The sequence below is a fragment of the Lacerta agilis genome, chromosome 3 (genome assembly GCF_009819535.1).
Source record: "Lacerta agilis isolate rLacAgi1 chromosome 3, rLacAgi1.pri, whole genome shotgun sequence".
NCBI lineage: Eukaryota > Metazoa > Chordata > Lepidosauria > Squamata > Lacertidae > Lacerta > Lacerta agilis.
In genome coordinates, this window is record NC_046314.1 from 41,102,710 (window position 1) to 41,127,603 (window position 24,894).

General features: G+C 45.3%; 1 protein-coding gene across 2 annotated transcripts in view; it reads right to left on the reverse strand.

Annotated features, from left to right (window-relative positions):
- The window catches only part of BACH2 (BTB domain and CNC homolog 2), a 195,045-nt gene that overhangs the window by 123,779 nt on the left and 46,372 nt on the right, over positions 1-24,894 (reverse strand). The window contains exon 1 of one of the 2 annotated variants that reach the window (XM_033143438.1): positions 5,712-5,786. The exons of the other annotated variant lie outside the window; for it this stretch is intronic. The gene's annotated coding sequence lies outside the window, so the exon portion shown is untranslated. Of the gene's footprint in view, positions 1-5,711; positions 5,787-24,894 lie in introns of those variants that run through there. 2 annotated transcript variants of the gene reach the window in all.

A 24,894-nucleotide genomic window follows, 5' to 3' on the forward strand; every position in this document is an offset into this window, starting at 1 on the left:
GGGTTTTAAAAGTAATTTTATGTTGTGAACCACCCTGGGATCTGCGGATGAGAGGTGGTATACAAGTTTAAGAAATAATAAAAATAGTTGCAAGAGCAGCAGGAAAGACACAGCTTTCTACAAAATGCCTTGATTATGTAGATTAGTGTCAATCTACCAGGTTCCCCTCAAGTTTAACCATCCCTTTCCTAGTGTATAGAACAATTATCCTGGTTTAATTGAAATGAACTGTAAAATTGCATCATAATATGGTGAGTTTTCCATAACAAGTACCACAGATTACTAGTAGCTATAATTAAGATGCATTTTTCATGACTGTCTTGATATCACACAATATTTTATTGCCATGGATACGCAAACTATCTTATTTTTGTACTTGTATTCTTCAAGCATTAAATCATTGAAGAGTCTCTTACTGTATCAGCAAAAGAAAATTTTAAAATGAATTAACAGCTCAGTGCATTGCACTTTCAAGTTACAAGTTAAACGGAACATGCCACAAATATATTCAACTCATTACAGTCGTACCTTGGTTCTCGAACGTAATCCGTTCTGGAAGTCTGTTTGACTTCCAAAACATTCGAAAACCAAGGCGCGGTTTCTGATTGGTGCAGGTGCCCCGGAAACAATAGCCGACAACTGCATCAGATGTTTGGCTTCAGAAAAATGTTCAAAAACCATAAGACTTTGGTGTTCGGAAGGCAAAACGTAGAAGTATCAAGGCATTCAAGAACCAAGGTACGATTACGTGACAAAATCAACCATAAAAACTGAACGTTGTAACCAGCACTAGAAAATATATCCAATGATAGGATTCAAAATAGGCTTATCATGCAGTGAATCTGCAGGACACTACATGAGGAAAATATATTTTATTTTGCTTTACTGGATTTCACTTTCCAGGCTCACAGCACATACTGGAACCATTGGTCACACTAGAGTTCTAGACAGCTGAGGAACTTAGATCAGTGTACATCTTGCTCAGGATTGCCAACTCTGACTTGCAGTGGGTCCCCAGAGTTTCAAAAAGAGGTATTTCCCAGCTTTGTCTAGGGATGCTTGGGATTAATTTAACAGGATTTAACACTGAAGAGGAAGATGTGGATTATTTTTTCCAGCATAAATATTCAGTGTTTTTGATGAGCAACTAATGTGGTAGATGCAAGAAGCGAGGCAGGCCATGATAAGTACCTGATGAGTATTACCTGATTCCAGGGCCTGGGGCATGATGAGCAGGAGAAGATGAAGGGGATTTCAAGGAACCGAGTGCTTTTATATGTATCTGGCAGGACCCAATCTAATACTAGGATGCGATTTGTGGCGTCAATATGGTGTGGCAGTACAACTAATGCTTATCAAGAGAATTGCTTTTATGTTTGATTTGAAAATACAGTATCTCAGAATATTTTAACACAGAAAAATGCCTCAAGAAAAAGAATAGCATTAGAAGGTGTTGCAGAATGGTCAGCCGTGTGGATAACTCGAAGATCAACATAAGCTAAAGTATCCTGGACCTCAGACATTTGGGAAATACAGGCAACACCGAATCAAACTGTGATGCTGATGTAAGCAAACAGGCACAAAATGATTTCAGAATACAGTATGCAACACTTCAGCAAACAACTAGTCAGGTGCTAGCTAACTGATCAGACAAACTACTAGAAAAGTCAAAACATCTAGACTTTTTGCCAAGCATCTAAGCTGGGGAAACAAACAACTTCACTAAACAAATAATAAATGCTACAAGGCTGCTACTGACCTTAGAACAGTGTTTTTCAACCTTTTTTGGGCAAAGGCACACTTGTTTCATGAAAAAAATCACGAGGCACACCACCATTAGAAAATGTTAAAAAATTTAACTCTGTGCCTATATTGACTATATCAGTGGTGGCGAACCTTTTGGAGACCGAGTGCCCAAACTGTAGACCAGGACCCACTTGTTTATCACGGGGTGCCCAAGCTTGTTGAGCTTTTTTTGGGGAGCTGCCGACCAAGGTTTTGGAGCTTTTTTGGGGGGGTCGCACAGGGGTTGCTTTGCTTTTTTGGGTGGGCGCCCCAATTCTGCTGAGCTTTTTTTGGGGGGGGGGAGAGAACAGAAGTGGATGACAGGTGGTACCTTCGCTGGAGTTGGCATGCAGCGCCGACGTCGTCGTCTGCCGGGGCACCAGGGGGACACGCGCACAGCGCAGTGGGCAGGGCCGGTGCTAGGGTGTTTTGCGCCCTAGGCGAGATGACCTTCTCCCCCCCCCCGGCCAATCATATTTCACTTGGAGGGTCTGCAAAAGGCAACTGTGGGTTTGAGGAGGCACTGCAGATCACACTTCCCCTGGCCTGTAAAGAAGTTGCTATGAAGGAGGAAAACTGCTCCCTGAGCTGCCCAGGGCTGGACCATCCCGTTGCCCTGGCCGGGTCCTGCAAGCTGGAGACAGCGGTCAGCCCCAGCCTTCCCTGCCTGCCGCCCATCTATTATTAATTAACTAATTAATTAATCCACCCTAAGCACAGGAACACTACGTGGGAATGCAGGCCAGCTGGCTTAAAAACCAGGCCTCGATTTCCCGCCCCACCTTTAATAACAACAATATTTATACGGATACCTGCTTAAAGACAAGACTTGTGCCACATGTTGTCCTCACGCCCCTGAACTGTTCTTATTTGGAGCGGGGAGTTTGCAAGCTGCCCGGAGAGTGGCAGGCGGGCGGCGGGGACCCTGGAAAGGAAGCAGCCTCCGCCCGCGCCTCGCCTGGGCCAACCTGGCCGGGGCTGCGTGGCGCCGGCCAGTTAAAAGGGAAGCGGCCCTGCTCTGCCGCCGCCGCCCCGCTCCCAAGGCGACAAAGACACCAAAGCGCGGCTCGCTTCGCAGGCGAGGGCCGCAGGGGCCGAGCGAGGGAGGCCGGCGGGGCCCTTGAGAAGCAGCGCCGCCGACGGCTCCCTCCGCGGCGGCGCCTTTTGTGCCAGCCTCGCCCATTCAGCCGGGGCGCTTGGGTGTGTGACGGCAGCGCCTGACGCATTGTCCTCGCCCCATTATTAATTGCCCTCAGGCGGGCAGAGGGGAGCAGCCGAGGGGGCTCCGGACTAAGGGGAGGCCAAGCGGGCGGGCGGGCGAGCGAGGACGGCTGCTCTTTGTCAGCTCACGGGCCTCTCCTCTCCCGGAGCCGCGCTAGCTTGAGGCGACCCCAGCCGGCGAGCCCCGCTTCCTTGCCCGTCGCGGCGCCTCAGCGGACTCCCAGCCAGAAGTGGAAGGGGGCAGAAGGCAGGAGAAGGGAATGCCGCCCGGAGCCGGCTGCCCTCGCCTTCCATCCCGCGCGGGGGCCCCACACCGGCCCTGGGGGTTGAAGAAGCGAGCGCTGTTGTGCCCAGTCGGAGACGACTGCTGACGCGGCGGATTGAGGGGCAGATCAATCGCCGAACACAATCTCCGCCGACTTGCAAAAAAAAAAAAAAAAAAAAGTTCAGGGCTTCGGCAGTGGACGCAAGCCTGGGGAGAAAGCGGCAACAGCGGCGCGGGTGGGCCGATGGTGCGCGTGCCAGCAGTGAGGGCTCTGTGTGCCAAATCTGGCACGCGTGCCATAGGTTCGCCACCACTGGACTATATATGAAGTAATTTTTCAATTTTTCCCACGGCACACCAGGCAACATCTCGCGGCACACTAGTGTGCCGCGGAACAGTGGTTGAAAAACACTGCCTTAGAACACCCTTTTCAAAACACTTATTAAAAGTCCTCCCACAATGCCTGCAAATGTTGATGTTTCTGAACTTTGTACAGTATTGTGTGCTACATTCCTCCCCCCCCCCATAATCTTCCATTGCAGAACCCAAAGCAGCACACATGTGGTCTTCCATCCCTGCACTGACCAGACCTAAAAGTTATCAGTGTCAGCAAACTGGCTGCACCATGTGCCTTCAGGGCATAACCCTAGGTATGACATAGGCATTAAACCTTCACACACACACCTTTTTTGGGGGAGAAGGATCTAACAAACTATTCACAAACAGGACACATGTTACACATTTCACTATAGGTATGGTTGGGGCATAAGAGCCTTTGAGTGCCACCCCCTCCAATGTGAAGCTGTCAGTTGCCATGAAGGCAATGATGCTTTGGAAGTCATTTGGGTTGGGAACAGATTGGGGATGGAGGCGATGGGAAGTGAAAAAGTAGCAAGCACAGAAAGGATTAAACATATTATGTGGACACAGGCACACCACCACCTCTTCAAAGCCACTTTTTCCTAGGAAAAACAGATATTGGGCTTATGAGAATGTATCTGAGTACAATGTGTAGTTGGATCCTCAAAGAAAGAGACACTGTTGTGGCTTAGTTCTTATTGGGGTGGTAAACCAATGTTGAGGGTGTGTTACTTTAGTGTGAAGTCAGGGCTTACATGATGGAATACTCCTCTATAGAATATCCTAGCCTTCTTCCTGACACACTAGTTTTCTATGTGCAGGGATTTGTCCCCTCCTGTGTATGGGGAAGCATTCTAGCATGTGAGCCGCTAATCACAGTCTGAAGTATCAGCTTCATTAATAGGCACACTGAAAGTCAAAAATACATCAAGAACAGATTGAATTATAATTCAACTAGCCGGGTGCCCCTGTCCTATTTTTAGAAGAAGGGGAAACAAGGAGGAAGATATGGAAGGAAGGAGATGGAACCCACTGAAACATCCTGGTTCAAAGTAAAAACATTACTTTATCATTCAAAGCAAAATATGAATATTGGTTTCAACAATATACACACAGAGAAATTGTTTCTGTAGATAAATATATATATTTTTCATCCAGAAAGAGAGAGAGAGAGAGAGAGAGAGCGCGAGAGAGACAGAGAGAGAGAGAGACTGGAATAGGAACGAGGCAAATGGGGCAAGGGACCCAACAAAACCAAATTTAAATAGTCCTAGTTTAAATATATTAGCTCTTTTAAAAAACCCCACCACTCTTCTTGCATCACATATTGTACACCACCCACTTTGCACATTTTGCTTCTATTCCAGCTATAGAATCTGTCAGATCCACAGAATTTTAAAATCCCCAATTTTCCCCATACCTACCTCCTATGAAACATTAAAAGTGTTTTGATCAAATTTGAAATTGTATTTCAAAGTCTGCTTTATTACAATGGCATTCTCACCCCACACCCTCCACCCACAGCCAAACCTTTCAAATGAGTTTTGCAAACCCACCATTTGGAACGTAAATGTACGGTAGATACGCTCAGTCATGAAGACCACCACCAAAAAACCACCTATCTGTTTTTCAGGGGTGGGGTGGGGTGGGGAACACCCACCCCCCACCCCCGGCTCTCCCTCCTGCCGTGACTGCTGCTCTATGCAGATTCACTGTACTGAAATGCTGACTTGTTTCCCCACCCTTAGCTGTCTTGTTGAATAATCTCTGGAAGGACCTGCCCATGTTGCTCACGTTGCGTTCCGGCTCTTCCTTCCACCACCACCCCCATCCCCCACGCCACAGTCATGCTGGAGTCAAGACAAAGCAAACTCCCTATTGCATCACACAGGCAGGGTTTTCCGAACTGCGAGAGGCATTCTCTGCTTCAAAATACGCAATCCTGTCAAGTGGTTGGACTGCTACTGTGACCCATTAGTCGAAGGGAACAGCCTCCCCGCTCCACTTGACGCGTTGTGGCTTTAATTTTAAGCGAACCCCTTTGCCATGTCTCCACCCTATACTGTAAACTAGACATTACCTTATACAAGAATAAATCTGCTGCATTCCACTGTCTAGCTGCTTCACTGAAGATTTCCTACACCCGCCAGCAGAGTCAACAGCAATGCACACTCTCCCACCCACCCACATCTCCTCCTCGGTTAACCCCCCTCTTCCCACTCCCCCACACTTCTTTTCCACCTCCCCCCCTTCACTGCCTCTCTGTGTTTTTGTGTAAATGATCTCACATGACTCAACAAATCCATCTGCCTCAAGCAGGCCAAGTTTGGAGCCTTCCCAGGAGGGAGGGAAGGAAGAATTGCTTTGTGGAAGAGACCTGGAGCTTTGCCCTTTCTCTGGCTCAAATTACCCGCCTGTCAGGCCTGACGGATTTGGCTAAAAATAAAAGGAAGCGGGCCATGAAAAGCAGATGAATGAGCTCAGCAATTCCTTAGATAACATGGGGCCATGGTTTTACCCTCAAAGGCTTCCAAAACAGGAACTTCAAATGGTGGGCAAGTAAGGGCAATGCTGCAATCCAGGCTAACCTTCCGGTTATTAAAAAGTATGACATACTGGTAATATATGGAGCACAGAAAAATGCACAAGCACACGCAGAACAACAAGAAAACTGATTGGTTTTGGGACTCAGCTTGTAAAAAAGAGAAAGAGAAAGGAAGGGAGACAGAGAGGAAGAAGAAGCACTCTACAGCTTCGTTGCGGCAGACAGAGCAGGGAGGAGGAAAGTGGCATTTCTGAAGCTGCATATGACATCAGTTTCTTACTTTGTGCCAGTAAAGAGCTGAAAGTCGTTTGTGCAAGTGCGTGCCCAGAGCCCACAGTGGGTATTAAGCACTTAGCTTGGCAATGTAATGACACACTGTAGCAATCTGTAACGTGAAGCAGTCAGCAAAGCCCTGGCTCTGAAAGCTATTTCTCCTAACTATTAACCATATGTTTGGCTCCTCAGATATCGGAGCGGGTATCCCAGCTTACCATCTGGTTCCCATCCACACAAGCAACTGTAAAGCACGGAGTATTTCCCTCCAGAGCCGCATGTTTCTTTCTATGTCTGCTTTATAAAACACACACTCTCTCTCTCACAACTCCCTTTAAAAAAAAAAAAACCTTCCCAGCAAAGATTTTCTCTCATTCACCAGTCTGAAAGTAAACTTTGGCTCACAGAGTATCCCACCAAGGTCTTTTTACTATAATTATTCAAGAATGTACTGCAGTACTGTAAACAAGGCATAGACAGGCATTCCTGTTTGTACAAGAGATCTCGGACGGAGCAAGTGCATACATACACCACACACACACACACACACACACACACACGGATTTAAACCTGGCAGCGCTGACACTTGATACAGCGTGTTAAAAATAGGGTGAAGTCTCAACCGATCCAGGAATTGCCGTGGCGCCCTCTGTACACACACTGCTTTCTTGGAAATGCGTTTAAAAACAAAACAAAAACAAACAAAACCCTGACAGAAGTGAGCTTCACTACATTCTGACAACTTCAAAGCTGGACTGAGGGTGTAATAATTAAACAGCAACTGAACACACACAAACATCCCAATCAAATAAAATCAGATGGGTCAGAAGGATTGCTTGTGTGTTTTGAAGCTACACTTTGCCTATTGTAGAACTGTTTACTTCTCCAAGCAGTATAGCCCTGTGTAATGGCTAATTTAGGAGCAACAATGACTATCCCTTTGGTTAGCCTGATATTATTTCAATCGCAACCAAACCTTCACTGATGAAGGCAAATGGAATGCTCAGCGAATTTTGTACTTGCTACTCTTAAAAGCTTGAAATGTAGTCACAGTATTCAAGTAAAAATACCCTTGGACTCAATACCACATGTTCAAATATTCAAGCTTATTAAGTCAATTTCTTGTGCATGGAAATGATTTTCGGATGGGCAGCAAGCGCGATTCATAAGGGGTGGTGACTGATGCGTGGCTGTAGCGGTAGTATTACAGCTGTCAGCCCAGGAAACAGCAGCCCCACTTATTTTTTTTCATCTAGATCCTAGGTGAGTGTCCCAGAAGTACCTCCCTCCCACTGATACAGAATAGTCTCTTGGGAACTAAGGTGGGTCCAGTCATATCATTTCTATTCAAATGCCTAAGCCCTAAACCAGGCATGGACAAACTTGGCCCTCCAGCTGTTTTGGGACTACAGTTCCCATCATCCCTGACCACTGGTCCTGTTAGCTAGTGATGATGGGAGTTGTAGTCTCAAAACAGCTGGGGGGCCAAGTTTGGCCAAGCTTGCACTAAACCAAGGGCAGTCAATGTGTGGCGTCCTCAAAATGTTAGACTATGACTCCCACCATTCCTGACTATTGGTCACATTCATGGGAGTTGTATTCCAAAACCTGACAGTGTCTACTCCTAAGTCCTGCACTAAAACTCTTTTAATACATGATACAAGCAAAATTTACTATGGTGTTTGCAGCATGTTTGCACTCCAGGAATTTTAACTTCCCACTAAAAGGTGTGTTAGGTTCCCAAACTACTGTACCACAAAAGCATTCTTCAGCAGTATCTTCTGATCAGGCAGCGGTGGCCCACATCTATATTCCTGAGGTCTACTATATTCCTCTAATGGTTATCTGAAGCTGAAGAGCATGCTGTACAACCTAGTTCTTTCACCGGTGATCAGCCTCTACAATGAAGCTGATATTACCTAGCAGTAAGAAAGCTGTATGACACTGTCTTAATAATGGGAGGAATACAGTAAAGGCTTATCCATTAAGATCATATGTACCTAGCATTGCGTACAAAACCTAAAGATATACACAATATTATAGCACAGAATGCATCTATTTTTCACTCGTTTTTGAAAACTATTCTCTATTCATCCAAACGAAAAGTATTCATCCAAACAGGTAGAGCTGTAGTGGACATGTTTTAATTAGTCTGTAAGGGGTAAAATATCATTCACTAACACTGGATGGGGATCATATGGCCCTCCAGATGTTTTTTGACTACACAGCAGGTCCAGCTAGTATGGTCAACAGTCAAGGATGGTTGCCAGATTCTGTGTTCAGATCTGTAGGCACAGACCTTCCTCCGAGCCAAACTAGTCCGTTAAGAAAATCCCCAAACGCGGTTCCGTGGGGCGGCCCAGGGTCAGTTCTCTGCGGTAGATTATCCTAAAGTTTTAAGTGTCTAATGCTTATCGCATTTATAAATTTTAATTTTACCATTGTACAATGTTTTAAATGTGTGCATTTCTTCCAGGATTGTACCTCCAAATGTTTTTTATATGCTGGTCTCCGACCGTAATAAATTATCTATCTAATCTAGCCCAGCAATCTGTGGAGGGTTAAACCTTGGAGCTCTCCAAGCTAAAACAATGCTAATACAAAAAAGATGAATTGCCAGACAAAAACACTATAGCACATACATTTTATATATATCAGGAAATCTTGAAGGGAAAATGCATGTAACACATTGCCATCCAACAGAGGTGGGGAACCTTCTTTTTTGTGTGTTACAGGCCAGATCCTTATCAGATTCTAGCCTCAGGGCCAAATGGCATCATGTGATTAGACACTTTGAAGTTCTAAGTCAGGACTTCAAAGCACCATGGAGTATTTGCAAAGAGTCCAATGCTTCAGTTTTACCTCCCATCAACTGATGGGTGGTAGAGACAAAGCCTGCTTTCCCTTGCCAATGGACCTGTCAGGAACAAACGTCAATTGTGCACTGTTAGCCACATGTCTACAAGCCCCACATATGATGTCAGGTGCAGAGCAAGTGCACATGTATTTGCGGGAATAGCCTAACTGGATAAATTTAATCCCTGGTAGGCCAAATTTGGCCCATAGGCTGGAGGTTCCCCAGTTAGCAAACGATATGATGCAACAAACAACAACAAAACTAGGATCTGCTAAACATAAAGGAAGTCAATATTAACGTTTTCGAGGTCTGTTTGAAGGCGACAAGAGCGGAAGCTGAAAAGGACTTACTGAAGGGCCCTCAAGGGTCTTCTTCTTTGGTGATCACTTGTAGCCAATTAAGATTGTCTTCCATAAACACGGTTTTAACAATGAGTCCATAAGTGACTGTGGAGGCCAATTCTGGATCCACACGTCCTTCCACAGTGGGGACATTGATTCTGGGTGGGAGTTTATTTGCCAAGCGTGCCTTCCTCTTCACACGTTTCTCCCTTGCATCCTGAGTTTGAGTGTCTTCAAAGCACATGACACCTTTGGTAAAGGCTGTTCTCCAAATGGAGCAATCACAGGCCAGTGTTTCCCCGTTGTCAGTGTTTATACTACATTTTTTTTTAGATTTGAGACAGTCTTTAAACCTCTTTTGTTGACCACCAGCATTACGCTTTCCATTTTTTAAGTTCGGAATAGAGTAGTTGATTTGGAAGACGATAATCAGGCAAACATGACCAGTGGTTAGAGAGTGAAGAGGGCCTCTGAGATCGGTATTTAGGGCCATTGTACTAATCATATGTTGTTACCACCATGAGCCCACATGGCAGGGAGGGACACAAATTACTTATTTTTACTGTATCAAATATTAATACAAGTAAAAAAGTTTCCAAACCAATGCACATTTGATTCTATAGACCCAGGAAATATGCAGCATATTGACAAAAAGAAGTGCCTGGGGTTAAAATGAATCCACATGTCCAAACTCTGCCCCGAGTCAAATACCACCCAGTCTTGAAATCCTGTACCAACCAGACTAACATACTTGCACATACTTGTTCTCAGGCAGCAAACAATAACCTCTTTTACACCACACAGTCGTCTGAAGAAACAGGCCGAAACGTCATGGGAAAAAACTAGGAATATCTGCTGAAAAGAGTTCTCAAGATGAAGGGTGGACCTATTAATTTAAAATTATATGAAGCGTAAAAATACAGAAGAAAAGAACCTCAACAACCTTTGTTACTAGGCCTCTAAACACTGCAATAAGAAAAGCCTTTTGTTGTTCTTGAGTCTTCAGAGTGGGGGGAGAAAAGGAAAACTCGAGATGGTAGCTACTGGAGAAAATAAAATGCTCTAGAGATGCACGCTTCACCTTAAATAAAATGCTTAGGGCAAAATTCACCTCTCAGAGTTACATGGTAGATCGAGAAGGAAATCTACAGCCGCTAAATGGTTATTCTTGCAGGTAGGGAAGGAAAGGTCTAACTATTTCCAGTCCATGTCATTCTTGCATGTGTTCATTCACAAAACCTGTTCTATCCCATTTCCACTTTATTTGCAATTTTTAAAAATCTGGATTAAAATTATTTCATGAAATACCATTTAAGTAAGGATGGCTGGTCTAATCCACACATTAGTGTGGGAAAGATCAGATTAATTCACATTGGAAATAAGAATGCAAATTCCTCAACCATCCTTACTTGCACACAGGGATAAGAACTGGTGTAAAAAAATTATCTGCTAGACAATTATCTGTGTGATTGTGGCTCTCTTTCAAGTTAAAAAGAAGTGTCCCACTCTTATTCTGGGCTGGAAATGAAAACAATGAAGTTGCTTTACACTGAGTTAGACAACAGTACTGTCTCTCCTGATTGGAACAAATGCTAACAAAGGATCTGTTCTTTATTTTTTTTTAAATGTGCCCAATTCATTTTGGCTAAACAGACCTTTGTCAATGCCTTATCTAAAATGATAATATTAACATTTATTATACAATTACTCAACCATGCATTAAAAGTTTTTAAACTCAGAATGTATTATATAGTGTTATTTTATTATATTTTTGGCTGAAACATGTTGGGTATCTGAGATTCATTTCTCTTTCTGCAACATCATCCTTAGATGCTTCCTCTTTTTAGTATATTTCTCTTTCAATTGGCAGCAGCTTTCCAACTTTCAGAAGTTTTTCCTAGCACTGCTACTAGTACTAGAAATCCTTTCAGCTGAATATGAATCTTTGACTTTTTTCATACCAACCACATACTTAACTCCCATATAAAGGGAAAGTTTCTCTGAGGTGAAACTCCAATGATGTACCAACTAGGAAGAGGAGGAGGAGGAGGAGGAGGAGGAGGAGGAGGAGGAGTTTGGATTTGATATCCCGCTTTATCACTACCCGAAGGAGTCTCAAAGTGGCTAACATTCTCCTTTCCCTTTCTCCCCCACAACAAACACTCTGTGAGGTGAGTGGGGCTGAGAGACTTCAAAGAACTGTGACTAGCCCAAGGTCACCCAGCATGCGCATGTGGAGGAGCGGAGACGCGAACCCGGTTCCCCAGATTACAAATCTACCGCTCTTAACCACTACACCACACTGGGGTGGGTGTGTGTGAGTGTGTGTGTGTGTTGTGTGTGTGAGAGAGAGAGAGAGATGCGAGAGAGAGAGAGGAGACGAGAGCGAGAGAGAGAGACGAGGAGAGAGAGACAGAGACAGAGACAGGAGACAGAGACAGAGACAGAGACAGAGACATCCTGGAGTAGAAAATAAACAAGTTTTTGCAATCTTTGCTCCAAGAGGGTATGAGAAAAGGGTTAAGAAATCACAATAGCCAGATTCGGTGGAGTGTGACCAGCAATTACCAATAGCAAGGGAACTGGTGATAATAGTGAAGCTATACCAGTTCTCAATTGCCTGCACATCCTGAATTGTTCAATATATTGCTAAACTATAAAACTACTTTAACATTATGTCCAAACACGGCCATTGTGCTGCTGATACCTGATGCAGAATCCACAGGGTTTTTTTCCAAGTTCTTCAAGCTTTTGGTGCGGAAATTTATATTTTTCTCCAGGGCCCAGTCAAAATATTTTACAAAAAAACATTACATACACACTGCAGCTAGTGTTCTGGCCATCGTAATTGCTGTGAAAAAACACAATTTGCCTCACATCTATTTGGAGATGTGTATGACATCATGGATGATATGGCACAGTTCCCTTTTCCTACATTCATATGCCCTTTTTCCCCTCTGCATTCCCACACTTTTTTCTTATTACTTAGTTGTTCACTGGCTGAAATTCCCTCATCTTAGTATTCCATTGTGGTAATGGACATGTGGCATGCCCACAAAGCTACAAATTCCTGGACCCAACTACACCCTACGATTACATTAGTATCTTCTATATTTCTTAAATGTGTGTAATTTAATTATTAGCATGCAACGCATTTCATCGCTGTAGCATATTAGCTTTACTTGATTAGAACAGGTGAATGTTAAGTGTAGCAAAGAGCTGCTCTACGTGGGATATTATCAGCGCTGGAGCTGGACAGGAGCTCACGTAAGTATCACATTAAGGAAAATGTATGTATATTTCATAGTCGCTTTGTGTGTTTCCAATTCATATTTAAAGGAAGCTCTAGTTTTCCTCGTAGTCACTATAATGGGGAATCTAATTTTTCTTTTTCTTTTTCAACATAAGCAGATGAAATTTGCAGACATAGGAACACCTCCAGAGTGGATTAAGCCTATTAAATTGCAACCAGACGCAAGGTGTTTGTGTGGGTGGGGGAAAAGAACATGAACCCCAGGACTGAGAGAAATATCCTCCAAGCAAAGACTCTGCTACCTCAAGGGTAGCTGGTAGGAGGTGGTCTTCTGCCCCCACCATAGTTTTTTTGAAAATACAGTCTCTTTCCCCAGGGGGCGGGGCAGGGGATAGGAGAGCTATCTCCATTGACTTCACAGGATAAGAAATAGACCCGCATAGGGAAAGAGATAGACCCACATGAAAAACAAACATATTGTTAATGAAATGCCCTGGGGGAAATAATTTCCGAGTCAGCCACTATTTTTTTTAAAAAATGCAACTGAGGGGCACCCAAGTCCACAGAGCAACCAAGGGCTCCTTGTTCTACTTGAGATGCCTTGTTATTGGCAAGATGCAATTTCTCAAAGTGAAAACCTCTTCCAAATCACCAAATACACAGAGGCAATGTACCCCCCCCCTACACAAGTGCGGTAAGAGGATGTGTGCTTTAAACTGTCTAGAAGCCTTACAGAAAATGCATGCCTAAGGCAGACAAAAGGTTACAGTACAGTGGGAAGTGCAGCTGTCCTGTGATTGTGGAAATCAGCAAATGAGAATTGCCTTCAAACATTTGGGTTCGCAACTTCACCAGTGGCTGAGTGGTGGGCCGCAGCTTCGAGGTAAGCCACAAATTTCAGCTAAGCCTTAGTTAAAGCATGAAACACCAAGCCAACACCATCTGGAAGACATCCCATCTCAGAGACGATTCTGACATTCTCCCTAGAATCCTGCCGCGGGAACTCTGTTTTAATAATAATTGAAATCCAACCCTTCCCACTCAATGCCAATTCTGCAATACAAAACACAATGCCGACTTGAAATGCTTCCCCAGGAATTTCATCCAATTGCCTAATAAGAGTCTCCACATCCCATTGCTTATTAAGTCTCTCCCTTGAACAAGGAAATATTCTGTTAAATCTGTTAAAATATGGAATTTAATGCTGAGCATTGATCTTAAGGAATTCATAATTATGTTTTTGTTTTTAAAGGATTCAACAGTTTGAAGGCTCTAGAAAATCATTAACACAAAAAATTAAGGCAGGGAAATCAGTGTTGGCTAGACATGCTTCAATATTTGTTACCATAGAAACAAGACAGCAGGTTTGGGTTTTTAGTTATCCACTGCTATAAAATATTAAAACTTCTTCAAGTCTTTGCATACGCATACTATGCTAAGACACTGTCAATCTGCAGCTAAAAACTGGTCTGTTTTAATGGAATATGGTTGCATCTGTTTTTTCAGTTAAACATTATTCTAAATTTAAAAAATCAATGACATAAGAACACAGGAAGAAGTGTTAGAAATTCAGGTATATAAGCTAGGTGCCAGGTCACAAAAACAGAATGTCTAGTTGCCATTTGGGGGCAAGAAGACTCAAAAGTCTTATTTTTCAAATGGACTGTGATGATCAGTTAAACATCTGGCTAGTTCAGATGACAACCTTGAAACTAGGTTAAGAGCTTTGAGAACTTAAAAAAAGAAAAGTCACTTGATCCAGAAACAATCTGCATATATATTGCCTATTCTGACCTCTTTTTCTTTTTGCTCAGGCTGCACAGAAAAAGCATTTTGGTTCCTGAAATTCATTCTGATTGTGCTTATACTGTAAAATATAACTGATAGAATTCTACAGGATGGGTTTTAGTGTGTGAAAACAGTCAAGATCCAAGGATCCTCAGCCATGCACTTCCAGATGGTAGAGATGTCTGGTGCCACCCTGGTGCCCAGCCATCTTCACTTGTTTATAAATGGTTGAAAGCCAGGTGCAAAATACGCCTGGCACCTGGCTAATTTCGAACACTGACAGGAAGCTGTCTTATACTGAATCAGACCACTGGTCCATATAGCTCAGAGTTGTTGTCCTTGACTAGCAATAGCTGTCCTGGGCTTCAGCAGGAGTCTATCCCAGCCCTACCTAGAACTGCCATAGATTGAACCTAGGACCTTCTGCAAGCAAAGCTATGGCCCTCCCACTAAGGGAACTGACATTCTGTTCTAATGACTTTTTAAAATATATATATATTCAAAATAGAAATAAATGACCTGAAATATTTTCAAAATTCCAGAAGAAAACATTTATTTATTTATTTATTTATTTATTTTATTTCACACACAGTCGGCAGGATTAGAAGAAAACATTTATGAATGAGAAGAGAAATTTAGAGAAAGAAAATGATAACTCACTCGAGATTTTTCAATACAATACAGAAAAATATAATAGTGATTAAAACAACTGCAAGAATATTTTTAGCATTTGAATGTATAAGCCACCCTATACCTCAAGACTTGGGGCAAATGGCATGTAACACATTGCAACAAATACATTCAATATAGCTACCTCAGAGCAGTTTCAGACATTACCCAGTTGTTCAGGAGCAGGATGAACAAGTTCACCATACTTCCTGCTCTTCTGTAACAATGTCATGTTTGACACATATAACTTTTGTGAGCATAGAAAACATTAGGCTCTGTCTAGTCTGGAATTTGGCTTCCAGCAGCAATTCAGATGCAGTACTTTTAAGGGTGGAGCACTTATAAGTGATGCATAGCAAAGGGGTGTGGGAACCAGCATCCACTGATAGTACCCCAGGGAGAAAAACAGATGGAGATTTTGAGCAGAAAAAAGCCACAGAAGAAGCAGTTCTGTTCCCCTCATCTCCTCCCCTCAAGATTGCAGTCTCTTTCAGATGCTTGTGGTGTTTAACATGCACACACACAAACAGAAGCATGAATGTCTCATATAGCTTAAGACAAGATCATTATGGGTAACCATTATTGAAGTTTTGTCATATGGTGCTGCTTCCTACAGAATGTTATTGCCATCACATGTGAGAACCAATAGTTCTTGCATTGTGAGATACTGACCTTGGGGAATGGTTACCATTTATGTACTTTGTACTACTGTGCAAAGCCTGCTTCACAGTTAATTTGTAGTCCCTTGAAGTAAATGGTAACCATTTCCCAAGGTCAGTATCTCACAATGCAAGAACTACTGGTTCTCAAATGTGATGGAAATTCCTTAGAATTTAGTGGCTGTTCCTTTACCTTGTCATCACAATTGAAATACTAGCTGGAAGTAGCCAACATGGTGTCCTCCAGATGTTGTATATACCTCCCATCACCCCAGCAAGCATCATCAAAGGTTAGGAATTGTGGGATTGTAGTCCATACCATCTAGAAGGCACCAGGTCGTCTACCCTTGCACTAGACCTTAGATGACCCCCCTTTTTTGCCAGTTGTGGAATTTACCAGCTCAGGTCATGGAATTTGCTGAACCTGATGGCTCACTCTGTGGGGCCCTCATAGGACTTCTTCCACCTTCTCTTTGGCAAAGCTGTCTGAAGTTCACACTTCTTCCTCGTTACACTTCTCACTGAATTGTGGCTGAAAAACCACAACCCTTACCCTATATATTGGCTCTGGTCTTCAAGACTCCTCAGTTCCTGACCAACCTATTCCTTGCTTCTTTTCAGCATTGCTGTATCCCTTTGACATTTGTCTAACAATAAAGTCTCTTTAGAAAGTGAGTTGCTTTAACCTCTCCATTCTGGTTGCAGCTCTTGTAATCTCTAGCTCTTTCTTAACCCCTCGGCTTGCTAACTGTTTCGTAGCTCCTGCATCCCTTATGGACTGCTGGGAACTGTAGTACTGCAATAATATCTATGAAGAAACTCAATCTTCACATAACCCACTTATTCCTGAGAGCCTAAAAGCAATTACCAAGGCAACACTAAGACACAGGAGTACCCTTCCCCGGCCCCTGCAACAGCAGAAGTGCTGGCTTAAGTAGCCACCTAGAGTGTTTTGTAAATTCTACCATGTCATTATTTTAAGGACTGTGGGAAAGGCACTAAGCTTATGTGACTCCATAAATGCTGAGTCAACAAAACTAAAAATTAGCTAAAGTCTGGATATGCTACAATATTATTGTTTACAATGATTAAATTAATGGTACTGTTGTGGATTCCTGAAAGTTCAAAAAGTATGTTTTATATCTTCCAGGAGGAAAAATAAATCACACTGCAGCACAACAGATGTGATTCCTTTTTCAAGTAGAAACAAAGAATTACATTTTCATAACTAGACAACACTGCAACAAAATGGGCATAAAGAACCGATTATACCCACTTTGAAATGCTCATAGAGAGCATCCTCTTTCTAATATTAATTGCTCTAACATTAACTGGTCTAGTTACAGGTAGGTAGCCATGTTGGTCTGCCGTAGTTGAAACAAAATTTAAAAAATTCCTTCCAGTAGCACCTTAAAGACCAGCTATGTTTGTTATTGGTATGAGCTTTCGTGTGCATGCACACTTCTTCATTAACTGGTCTAATTCCCTGTGACTATCTAAGGAAGGAGAATCTTTGTTCAGTTTACACACAACACTAAGCCAAACTATGGCTAAGTAAGAATGTGCAAGTGTTCTCACAATTTTCCTGAATTATAGAATTGTAGAGTCAGAAGGGACCCTGAGGATCATCTAGCCAACGTCCTGCAATGCAAGAATATGCAGCTGTCCCATACGGGGATCAAACCTGCAACCTTGGCATTATCAGCACCATGCTCTAACCAACTGGGCTATCCAGGATTGAAGCAGTATTATTATTATTATATTCTCTACATTTAAAATTGAATAATGGACCTTCTTATCAGTCATTTCTATTCAGCAATACCATCTACAGAAACTACAAAAACAGAGCCAACTTCATAAATTTTTGTGAGTGTTTCTGTATCTACATATTTTTAGCTAACCATATAATAAAAGTTTGCTTTATTATATAAATAATAAAAGATCAGCATGTTTTGCTGACTCCACCCAATAACTATAACTAATACTTTTCAGAGAACCTATATTAGCTAGGTGAGTTTCCTACCTATTAAAATAAGCACCCTGCCAGCTTTAATAAAATCTTACTAAAACCAACTAAATAAATACCCTGCCCATGGAGTCTAAAGAAAACCACTCAACTGAAGTATACTATGTTGATCAGGATTGCTTCACAGTCCTCAATAGAGAACTTGGCCTCTGCATGTGCTATGTCTGCCACCTCACCTCAGCAGCTTTCTTAGACTGCTTGGAGCACAAACCAATAACCTACTTGAATATTTTTGAGATCTTTTTTAATACAGTAACTGCAATCTGGAATATGGCAGTGCAATCATTTTAAAATAACTTCAGGTGAACGTTAATGCCCATTGTTTCTGATTGGCTAATACATTCAAAAGGGATTAACGGATTGCCACAGTTTACACACTCATGACTGAGCATGTGATGGCCTGGGAGTCAGACTCTGATGCTGAACCTGAGGGATCCCAGCCTGCACGGGATTCCCCGCCTCCAGAACCAGCTGAGCCGGGGCCAGGGCTTGAGCCTGAAGGATCCCCACCTGTGCTGGATTCCCAGGTGCAGGCATCAGCAGAGTCTGCTCTGGCTCCTGATGGGAGGGAGGACCCATTGCCTGCAGGTGCTCCACTCCCAGCCTCTTCAGAGGAAGCTGAGGCATCCCCTGGGTCCAGTAACCCACCATCCTCTCCTGAGCTACAGAGGCTCAGGGCAGAGAGGCGAAGGGAGTTAAGTGTCTGCAGGAGGAGTGCTCGCCTCCAGGCCCGGAGGAGAGGCGAGTCTCCGGAGGATCGGGACCGCCCTAAGCATAGGGCCAGATAAAAGCCAGCCAGACCCAGCCCAAGTTGCGTGAGCAACTTAGTTGCAAGCGTGTGCTCAACCTGCAACCTTGTGCCTGAACCTGCCTTGGACCTTGATCTGCTCCCTGCCTCGCTCCCTGCCGGATTGACCTCCTTTGGACCCCTAGACCCAGGACTGGATTTGGACCTCGCTTCATGGACAAACCCTTGGGGCCAGCACAGTTTGCTCACGCCACACCCGCACTCCCCCTTCGCTGGGTGCGTTCGGGAGGAACTAGTAGCCATGGCTGACCAGGCGGCTGCGCTGGTGGCATTGGCCCAGGAGAACCAGGCCTTGACCCGGGTTCCCATGCTCAGTCCGAGTTAGTAGCAGCTGCCCCCATGGGTCAGGCTTTGTCAACGCTCCCTGCTGTGTACCAGGACTATTTAGACGTGTTCGAGGAACAGGGAGCAGACAAGCTGCCGCCTCATCGGTCCTTCGACTGCGGCATAGACCTACAGCCTGGGGCGCCCCTGCCTGTGAGCCGCTTATATTCTCTTTCGGAGCCAGAGCGTGAAGCCTTGCAGGACTTCCTTCGCAAGAACCTGGAACGCGGGTTCATTAGACCCTCTACCTCACCCACTGCCGCTCCTGTACTCTTCGTTAAGAAGAAGTGTGGGGAGCTTCGCCTCTGCCATGACTACCGGGCCCTGAATAAGATCACCATCCCGGACCGGTACCCCTTGCCCCTTATTGCAGAATTGCTGGAGCGGGTGCAGGGGGCGCAGATGTTCACCAAACTGGACCTCCGAGGGGCCTACAACCTGATTCGGATCCGTGCCGGGGACGAGTGGAAGACTGCATTCGGGACCCGGTATGGGCAGTTTGAATACCTGGTTATGCCGTTCGGATTATGCAACGCGCCCGCCGTGTTTCAACGGTACATCAACCACGTGTTCCAGGACTTGCTAGACAAATACGTGGTGGTGTACCTAGATGATATTCTGGTTTATTCCCGTGACCCAGCCCGTCACGAGAGTCATGTTCGGATCCGTGTTGCAGCGCTTGCGGGAGCACCGACTGTACGCCAAGCTCAGCAAGTGCGAGTTCCACCAGCGGTCAGTAGACTTCCTTGGACACCGACTCTCCCCTGACGGGGTGCAGATGGACCCTGGGAAGGTGGCTGCGGTTCGAGAGTGGGCAGCGCCCCGGAACCGCAAGGACTTACAGCGGTTCCTAGGGTTCGCCAACTATTACCGGACCTTCATTGCAGATTATGCTCATCGCACCACCCCATTAACCCGACTGCTGCGCCCCAAGACGCCCTTCTCCTGGGATGAGGAGGCTGAAGTGGCATTTCAGGGGTTGAAAGCCTGTTTCCAGAGGGCGCCAATTTTACAGCATCCTGATCCCTCTCGTCCCTTCGTGGTGGAGACTGATGCCTCCAGTACGGCTCTCGGTGCCATCCTGTCTCAGCAACACGGACCCGATGCGCCACTGTTACCCTGCGCTTACTACTCCCGGCAGCTCCTTCCGGCGGAGCGTAACTATACCGTGTGGGAGCGGGAACTACTGGCCATCAAGGTGGCCTTTGAGGTCTGGCGCCATCATCTTGAGGGGGCACGACACCCGGTGGAAGTGAGAACGGACCACCGAAATCTGGAGTACCTCCAGACCACCCGCAAGTTGAACCAAAGGCAGATCCGGTGGGCGCTGTTTTTCTCCCGGTTCCAGTTCCGGATCCGCTACATCCCTAGCTCCCAAAACCGGAAAGCGGATGCCCTGTCCCGGAAACCCGAGGACGTCGCAGACACTGTACAGCAGGCAGTACCGATGACTATCTTACCACCAGCCGCATTCCTGGCCACTCAGGAGGCCAAGCCGCTGCAGGCTCGGGTGCGAGAACAGCAACGGGTCGACGCTTGGGCTCAGGAACGGCTCCGGGAACTGTCTGACGGGTCATGCCCTCGATATCCGGGGCTGGCCCTGAACCAGGGCCTACTGCTGCACCAGGGTCGTCTATACATCCCACCAGGACCATTGCGGGCTGAGGTTCTCCAGATGTCCCACGATGCCCCAGCAGCAGGGCACTTTGGGCGGTACCGGACCACCCATCTGGTAAGCCGGGAGTTCTGGTGGCCCCGCCTGAAGGCTGATGTGGCACGCTATGTTGCTGGTTGCGATGTCTGCCGGCGGGCCAAGGGTCCTACCGGGCGACCCCCCGGTCTGCTCCAGCCATTACCAGTCCCACCGCGTCCCTGGCACACGGTCTCGCTGGACTTTGTGGTGGACTTGCCCCCATCTCGTCACTGTACCTGCCTCCTGGTTTTCACGGACCATTTCACTAAGATGGTGCACTGTGCCCCCTGCCCGTCCATACCCACAGCTAAGGAAACGGCTCAACTGTACTTGCAGCACATCTTCCGCCTGCATGGCCTGCCCGAGCGTGTGGTTTCTGACCGCGGCGTCCAGTTCACATCCCACTTCTGGCGAGCCCTGCACCAGACCCTTGGGACGGAGGTCTGTCTATCTTCGGCCCACCACCCGCAGACCGATGGCCAGACGGAACGGGCAAATGCGGTGCTGGAGCAGTACCTCCGGTGTTACTGCAGTTTCCAGCAGGATGACTGGGTCGATCACTTGCCATTGGCGGAGTTCGCCTACAACAATGCAGTGAACGCCTCCACCCAGCAGACCCCGTTCCAGGCCTCCTACGGCTACCATCCTCGTTTGTTCCCGGACGTGCTGCCAGCTTCCGCGGTCCCCGCAGTGACAGACTGGCTTCAGGAGCTTCAGTCCCAGCAACAATTATTGATGGAGCAACTGCGCCAGGCCAAGGACGCATACAAGGCCCAGGCTGACCGACATCGTCAGGAGGGGCCAGAACTCCATGTTGGCGATAGGGTGTGGCTCTCTACCCGTCACCTGCATCCTTCTCGGCCCTCACGAAAGCTGGATGCACGGTTTGCCGGCCCATTCACCATCACTGCGCAGGTGTCACCGGTGGCGTTTCGCCTCCAGTTACCTCCATCGCTCAAGGTTCACCCAGTGTTCCACCGGTCCCTACTTAGTCCAGTCGCCCCGCCCGACGAGTTCCACCCAGACAATCCACGACTGCAGCCAGTTTTGGTTGAGGGGGAGCCTGAGTACGAGGTGGAGCGCATTCTCGACTCACGATACCGCAGGGGGAAGCTCCAATACCTCATCGACTGGAAGGGGTATGGGCCTGAGGATCGTTCATGGGAACCAGCGGAAAACGTCCACGCACCTGCCTGCCTCCGTGATTTCCATGCAGCTTACCCCAGCAAGCCTGGTCTGGCCCCTCGGTTGAGGGGGGGGCCTGGGAGGGGGGATGGTGTGATGGCCTGGGAGTCAGACTCTGATGCTGAACCTGAGGGATCCCAGCCTGCACGGGATTCCCCGCCTCCAGAACCAGCTGAGCCGGGGCCAGGGCTTGAGCCTGAAGGATCCCCACCTGTGCTGGATTCCCAGGTGCAGGCATCAGCAGAGTCTGCTCTGGCTCCTGATGGGAGGGAGGACCCATTGCCTGCAGGTGCTCCACTCCCAGCCTCTTCAGAGGAAGCTGAGGCATCCCCTGGGTCCAGTAACCCACCATCCTCTCCTGAGCTACAGAGGCTCAGGGCAGAGAGGCGAAGGGAGTTAAGTGTCTGCAGGAGGAGTGCTCGCCTCCAGGCCCGGAGGAGAGGCGAGTCTCCGGAGGATCGGGACCGCCCTAAGCATAGGGCCAGATAAAAGCCAGCCAGACCCAGCCCAAGTTGCGTGAGCAACTTAGTTGCAAGCGTGTGCTCAACCTGCAACCTTGTGCCTGAACCTGCCTTGGACCTTGATCTGCTCCCTGCCTCGCTCCCTGCCGGATTGACCTCCTTTGGACCCCTAGACCCAGGACTGGATTTGGACCTCGCTTCATGGACAAACCCTTGGGGCCAGCACAGAGCATATCTTTCTTTGCTGAAGACCAAGCACCTGGATCAAGTCATGGGTGTCCAACGTAAATGACAGTTTCCCCTTCAACAGAAATATCTGTCAAGTTCTATAGCAAACAAACTTCATTTTATCTGTTCGGTGGAATGAAGCCTATTACAAAATACTAGCTGGCAATGCAGCCATTTTCAATTTATTTTGTAGACAATTCAGTATTTGTGGCACTGCTTGTATTAATATACTATTGTTACTGCGCTGAGCAATCCACATAAAACCGTAATATCGCTGTAGATTATAATACAATCCTTGGTTTAAAGGGATAGTTAAAGCAAATTAACGGAAGACCTAATGATTACTTAAGAGAGTAAGTACACAAAGGCCTCAAAAATCAATTCAGGAAGAGTGGCTATTAAGTGACAAGAACATCTATGATGCAACAATCACTAGTTTTCTGCATCACTTAGTACATGCAGGATCTTGGCAATAAAATGGCCACAGATGTGGGCCTTCATTATATAAACAGCAAGATTAAAGGAGATAGATGACTAGTAGCCTTCACAGACTCATCATTTTTACACACACACACTTCCTTCCAGTAGCACCTTAGAGACCAACTACTGGTAAGCTTGTTCTTGGTATGAGCTTTCGTGTGCATGCACACTTCTTCAGATACCAAATGCACATATTGCTTTAAGACCACTGCTTTTTTATTCTGTTTATATTTTTAGCAAAGAGTGGATGAAAATGTTCAAATTTTGATATCTAGATCCAATTTATGCTGAAGTTTGGATCCAGATAACAGCCAACTAATTTTTTTTAGATTATTTTGGATTACTAGCAAAGAATTTAAGATAGTGACAAACAATTAAAAAAGAAAGAAAACACTGACACATTAAAAGAACTACTTAGAAAATGTGTTTATTTATACTTCTATTGTTTTTTCTTAATAAAGCCAATATTTAAAAGAATTCAAAGAATTTAAAGTTCACATAACTGTGTTTGTTTTAGAAACATATTGTTATTGTACAAAATGATTCAGTGTAGTTTTACAATTTCATATGATATTGTAGAAATGCAGTGCATAAGCACCAAATAATAAAGCAGCAGGACATGGATGCTATTAACTAAAATTGTTCGCACTGCCTAGTTGTTTGGAATCGAAATAAGAAAACTGCATAAATTTCTGCACAGTGCCATTAAACCAGGAGAAGGCTATGTGGTGCTCTCCATATGCTGTTGCACTGCATCTGCTGCCAGCATAGCCAATAGTCAGGTCAGGGATGATGGGAATTGTAGTTCAGCCACATCTCGAGGGTACCATGTTGGCTACCCCTGCTTTAGATTATCTGCTGGAATTGATAATGTGTTAGGATACTAAATTAGAATGACCTAATCTGACCTCAGCAGAGACAGATGCTGCTACACTGATCTTGAAGAAAAAAATAACTGACTCAACATGCAAAGAAATTGTTTTTCAGAACCATCTGTTAGCAAGACAGTCTTAGTTAACACCTTGACCCAAGTTTGTGTTAATACCAATTTATTCATACAAACATTTTAACCCTGCCTTCCCTCCAACAGAATCCATGCTAGCTAACAATGTAAGACTGAAATAGAAATATGAGAAGAGATAAACACCCACCCACACCCCAAAAAATCCAACAAAACAACAGATAGCAAAGTAAAAATAAAGAGCATCCATTAAGCGCAATTTTCAGCTCAGGCTAAAACACTTAAAAAGACACAAAGCTGAACAGCATGGAAGAAAAGCACAGGGGAGAAAGGGAAAAACAAGGGTGAACATAACTTGGTTGGAAATTCCAGAGCCTAGAGATGGCTATTGAGAAGGCCCCCTTCTTAGTTGAACCCAAATATGCTTCTGAGACACACAAGGTCTCTAAAGAATTAGTCAATGGGCATATGCCTGTACAAAAAACTAGTCCCAAACTGTGAAGGCCACTGTGAACTGGGTCCAGAAACTAATCAGAAGCCAATGCAGTTGTTTCAATAATGTGTGTGAAGAAGCAATTGTATGGCATGCCAATTTAAGAAAGCTGAACTGATTAAGTTTACATACGAGTAAAAACATATCTCTGTATGGTACCTCAAGTTGCAACTTACTTTGCCCTTCTGGATCTGGGGTTCTTCTAGTGCTCTTTGCTGG